The following is a 6,483-nucleotide window of genomic DNA, read 5'->3' on the forward strand; positions in this document are numbered from 1 at the left end:
ATCTTATAATTACATAGTAATTATGCTAAAATGTAACTTAAATAGATGAATATTAAATAAACTAGCAAACAATAATAATAATGAGTGTACATGATAGCCATAACAATGAATTGTTTTGGTGATCAGGAAAGTACTAAAAAATAAATTACTAAATGATGTTTAACAATAGAATCAGTTGCTCTTTCTGGTTGTATAAGAGAATGGTGATTATTACATGACTTCTCAATATTGTTTGTAGTAGATTGCACCTTATTGAGTTTTGCTTCATGATGAGTTTTTTGCATATCTTGAGAGATACTATCGGCAGGATCACTCTTTTTGTTAGTAGGCTTAACTTTTCTTTTTCCTTTAACTAAACCTTCACGCTTGTTCATGTTGTTGGTATTCTAAAAAGGTTTTATTTACAGTAAAATAAATCATTGAGTTATAAAAAAAATGAAGTGAAAAAAAAAAGACATTATTAAGTTATGACCATAATATTTCCTAGACCATGAGTTACATTATGTATTGAGAACATATGTTACATTATGATAAAGTAGTCTTAAGTTAAAATTTCAGAAGTTTTAACTTCATGCCCCTAAAGGGATGTGTGGGGGGTTCATGCATTAAAGACATTATGCTCATGGACATAACACGGAATTTGAGATAGGTGTGGCAAATGCAAACAACAATAAAATTTATTTATTTTTTTAAAACAATAATTAATAAAAATTAAGATGTTAATATTCATTTAAATAGTTATTTATACTGTTAGTAATGTGTTTTGTATTTTGAAAGCATTATCATGAAAATTTTCAATAATATTTTTTTCTTTGTATACAATATTAGATTTTACTTGTACCAAATAATCTTCTTCAACATATACTTCTAGATAGAATAAGATGACATTTTAGAAATAATTAAATCTTAAGATCTGTACACTAGACCAACCACACCACACCCCCACAACAAATCAACCCGCCCAGACTAGAACCCCACGCCACCAACCAAGCAAGACCCCCATCCAACCTTCACCCACAAACACACAGCCAACCAGCAGCAGGACCTGCAAATAACCAAAGACAAACCTGCCCACCACACCCCACAACAGACCAAGAGCACCAAACACCAAGAGCCCCACGCCACCAACCAAACAGAACCCCACTAAGCAGAAAAATCAACCAGAGCACAAAAAAGTAAAAACAACCTAAGCTATGAAATCTAGTTGTTATTATTATTATTATTATTATCATCATTATTTTATATTTATAAAGAAAGTAATTGGAATTACAAGCAATGCTACAAGTTCAGATGGAGAAATTCATTCCTTCCTTCAGAAATCGTTTATCCACAACCCAAGCCTTGAACAATGATAAATTTCTTTCATTTATCATTGTTCAATGATTTAAACAGCTTGCTTTCATGTCCAGGACTGTTTGTAGGGGGAAGAGCTTTGATCTTTATATAAATTGGCTTTAACTATGACAAAGCCATTTTCAAACATACCCTGACGTATTAATTCAACCTATTGTGATAACACTAAGAAGAAGAAGAAGAAGAATGAATTTTCCTAACAAAAAGAAAAGGGAAGCAACATTGTGTGTACCTGAGAGCTCCATGTTTTTTTATCCGTGTGCGGATTTAATGAACATTGAAATGAATAGAGAATATCATATGACAAATTTGCTAGAGCAGAAAGTAAAATCCTGATCATCAGACGTTACATTTGCAATTAATTTTTCTTTGTTCCAAATCCAATGCAAAAGTAATTAGATTTTTATTTTTACATTTTTATTTTGGTTAAAATTGAATTGCAGATAACCATGGATTCACATGTGGTGATGAACGATCTTGTAACCTCCCATCTCGATTTTTTCTCCCTTTCTTAATTACAAATTTATGCTTATTTAACATAGGAGATTGGGGATGTTTAACCAATAAAGTTAAACGACTTTTTCCCACCAAAAAATGGTTTAATGACACTTTCTCACCTTTAGATTTTAAAATACTAATTTACTACCTAAACATTAGATTCTGTTAATAGTTTTTAAAACCGATGATATTCAATGTGAAGATGAAAATATCCTTGACTTTTGAATTAAAAATTTATTTATTATTATATATCATAAGTCAATAGAGTCAATTACTTATATATCCCTTTTTAATAATGAAAAAATTGTCATATCCCCAATAATATGTAAAAATTAAATGACTAATTTATCCCTAATGTTTGTGATGAATGAATAACCATTGAGACTTTCAAATTTTGACATATGAAATTACCATTTTGTCCCTTTATATGCTGCAAACTAGGCTAATATTTATATTATATTACATTAATTCTGTCAATTTAAACCCAATAACAATCCAAATTGCAAAATCACAATGCATTTTACTCAATAGAAAGCATTGTCATTGTCATAATTTTGATTCAGTATACATAGAGCAAATTGATCAATAATATATAGATAGACCAAAATGTGATCAGTATATGAGGCGTCCTTGGTGACCAAGATGGTAATACTGTTGCAACCTAGAATATTGCTTCTTCTTGTAATGTAAAAAGTTGAGGATCTCCAAGATGTTGAACCCTCATCTCTATGTTATGACCTAAAACAGAATTTTACAATAACCTTCAGCCACGATAAAAACTAATCAATTTCGGCCACAAACAGATTAGAATTTCCACAATCAACTTTTGACAAAGACAATGAAGAAGGAAAAAAATGGTTTAGGGTTCAGCCACAGTAAGAAGTAATCAATATCACACCCAAACAGACTAGAACTTTCACAGACAACTTGGCACAATGACAATGAACAAAAAAACACCAATGTTGAGCCTAAGAAGGGTGAAAAATTGGGAAGGATACTCATTTAGAAGGGTGAAGAGAAAGTCAAGAGTTAATTATAAAGAAGATTAATAAACCAAAATCCATCATAATAAATGTTTCAGTCAAATTTTACCTAGAATTTAACATTTGTTACAATTTGCAAATCAAAATCACTCAAACTTCAATGGTGGTGGAACTGGAGACTGCTTCAACACGTTCCTTCCCACCCAGAGACTTTTGAATACTGGCTATGTTTAGTGTATCATACTCTAAACCTTAAAAACCCTGATTAGAAACCTTTCTTCACATATTATCAGGTCCATGTGAAAATCTTGAGATATTCAAACTCTTAAGCCTATTTTATTTGTCTCCTATGTAATTCCTAAAGGCTATATGCCTGAAACAACCTTGTCAACCCGTTTCCAAGACAGGAAAATATATTCAAAAAGTCATCAGCATAAGCCTCGTTTCCTCTCCACCTCTTTTAAACTTAGAGATAATTCAATTTACCATAAAACAAATACAGTCCACCGTGTTTTAAGAACATTTTTTTGGAACGAACCCACTTTCCACAGTCAATAAATCTACTAGGAAATCCACATTTTCAGCTTCCAAAAACTTTAGAAATCCTGGCACTTTGATACTAATGAGCATCAAATCACTCAACCAAAGTATTGTTCACATTCCCTTACAACTAAACACACATTTATATCAAAAAGGAAAACAAAAAAATCAAACTTTTTGTTCCTTTATTCAATTTTTAACCATTACCCATTTCTCATTCTGCCCCAAAATTGCCAAAGAATAAACAAGCAATAAAATTCCCAATATCAACATTAACCAACAAAACATTTATTTTTACGCCAAAATAAACTAAACTTACAATTTATCATCATAGCTACAGAAATTTGAATCATTTAAGCCTAATTAAACCATACTTAACATAAAATTAAACAAAGTACAAAGTGGCTAAAAATTTTTGGAAAGTTTCAAAAACATATGAACCAACAAGCTAAAAAACGAAACTTCACCAGTAAATTGAGCGAAAAAGAGAAACCAAGAGTGACCCGATTGAGGGTTTTGCATTCTGAGTAGGAAGTTGAAGTTCAAAGACAAAAGTTTTGTGTTCTGTTCAGGGTTTGTGTTCTGTGAAGAAGGACATTCTAGGGTTTGATCTGTTTCTGGAACTCGCACTGTCGTTAGATTGAGAGCCACACGTCATGTGGTGGCGACACGTGTTGGTTTAGAGGGTGTTTAGTGGATTTCGTGGAGAGGAGGGCTATTTTGATAATACAATGAGAGTGAAATAGCAAATACGCAAAGTTTAATTGTAATTTCAAATTTTTAATTTTTATTATTAAACTTTAGGTTTGTTTTCTAACTAAATTAAAGGGAAAACGTTAAGAAATAATGAAAGAAGATTTGATTTTTTTTTTTAAAATTAAATAATAAAATTTCATAAATTATAAATTTTTCTTTGTACCGTTAGAATTTATAATATAACCATTAGAATTTATAATATAATAAATTAAAAAATATTGACATAATTATCATCACTAATTTAATAATAAAAAGAATTTTGTTATTAATATAACCACATGGGCCATTTTTTTAATCTAATTATAGTCCAAGATTGACAGCCCAATCATATATAAACCGACTTTTTCCACAAACAAGACACAATAATTAGGGTGTGTTTGTTTCTCTGTTCTATCCTATCATATTACTATCCTACCCAAAATAGATATTTATATCAATATTCTAAAAATCTAATCTTATTCTATTCAACTTAAAATATTTAGATTCTTTTACCCCCTAAATTTATTAATTTAACTAAACACCTCCTATAACAAAAGTTTATAAATTGACAAAAACACCCACGTCTACCCATATTTGTCAGATTCTGGCCACCACTATCGGAAGGTGGCTGGAATCTACTATAATGGTGCACTACCAGCTAGACCTGGCTGTTAGTGCGCTGATCTAATTTTTCTGGCTAGATCCATCATGGATCTGGCCAAAAAAGGCTAGATCCAGTCGATCATGCATCATTCCGATGACTACAGCCGATGGGTGGGTAGGGGTGTTTTTGTTAATTTTTAATATTTTAGTCCAGACTCCATTTTCATGTGAATGAAAGTTGGGGTGGGCAGTGTGGGGATGAGGCTTACGCACTTTTTTTTCAAGGTTTTTTACTGTCATCTTCATGTTTTAACTTTAGTTTTTTCTTGTTTACTACATTTATTTTCATTTTCCTTGTATTTTTTCTAATTTCATGAGCTTTCGCTGAAGACTTCATTTTTTCCTCTTCTCTTTTTCTTTTTGGTTTTTGTAACTTGAAGTTGTTTTTTTAGTGCACTCATGCTCACTTTCCTAGCTGTGTTTTTTACTTTCAACAACTTCTACTGGTGATGCCCACATTTTCCTATTGATGATTGTTCACTATTTTCTTTTAGATTATGCAATGCAATTAAAGTCTAATTTTTATAGATTGTTTTCTTTTGCATTATTTTGAGTAGGGGTGTTCGGTTCCGGGTACACTGAATTTTTTCTCGGAACCAGAATCGACGATTCCTTGAAATTTGGAACCAGAACCGCAATCGACGGTCAAACACAGCTCCCCTTCATAATGGTAACAACTTCAACCCTAAACTTCAAGTAACTTTAGTGCAGCTTAACACAAACTCGTGCTTTCTAACCCGACCCGCATTCAAAAGGGGTTAACCCTAACCCGACCCGCATTTAAGAGGGTTCAACCCGAACCACCAATAAGGCGGGCCGGGTTGAACCCAACCCGCCAGCAACCCCCAGGTGGGCCGGGTTGAGAAATTGCAACCCGAAGACCCGCGGGTTGCTATTTTGTCCTTTCTAGAGAAAGGACCGCCAACCCGCCGAGTTGGCTGTTGCACCAACGACCAACTCGGTGGGTTGGCCAAAAAACAAATAAAAAAAAATTGTTTTTTTTCCAATTACCCTTTTACCCTTGAACTATAGCCGTTCGAGGGGTCTTTTTCGTCATTTTCTTTTCCATTTTTTCCTATAAATTGGCCCTAAACTCTCATCTTTTCTCACAACTCAAATTCTCTCATTCTCTCATTTTCTCTAATCTCTAATCTCTAATCTCTCAATTATTCATTTATTCTCTTAATCTCTTTGTTATCAATTTGCTCTTATTTTAATTTTTATTAGTTTTTGCAATTTTCAATTCATATTTCCAATTTTCCAATTTCCATATTCCAATTCTCTTTTTTTAAATTTTTTATTTCTTCTACATCAATTTTTTTTTAACTACAATGGATAGATATTTCTCTCCCATCAATATCAATGATGAAGAAAACTACTATCCTAGTCCTAGTCCTGCTGATTTTACTAACATAAATGCAGGAGTTTCAAATAGTCTCGCAGCTTTCCTAGTCTCAGAATCTGATACACCTCAAAATATGCCCCCGATTCCTCCCCATACAACTCCAGGTGGTTCTAGAAGTCGTCCTCGTAATCTTCGTCCTCGTCCAACTTCATCTCAAGCTGAGGCGGGTTCATCAATTGCCGTCGAAACCGAAGACAGACACACATTAGATGTTTAGGCGCATTTCAACAAGTTTTACAAGACAGAAAATGACGTTCAAGTCATGAAAGCGAGATGCAAATACTGTGGAAATATTTATAAAGCTGA

Source organism: Pistacia vera, unplaced genomic scaffold, assembly GCF_008641045.1.
Source record: "Pistacia vera cultivar Batoury unplaced genomic scaffold, PisVer_v2 Contig310, whole genome shotgun sequence".
NCBI lineage: Eukaryota > Viridiplantae > Streptophyta > Magnoliopsida > Sapindales > Anacardiaceae > Pistacia > Pistacia vera.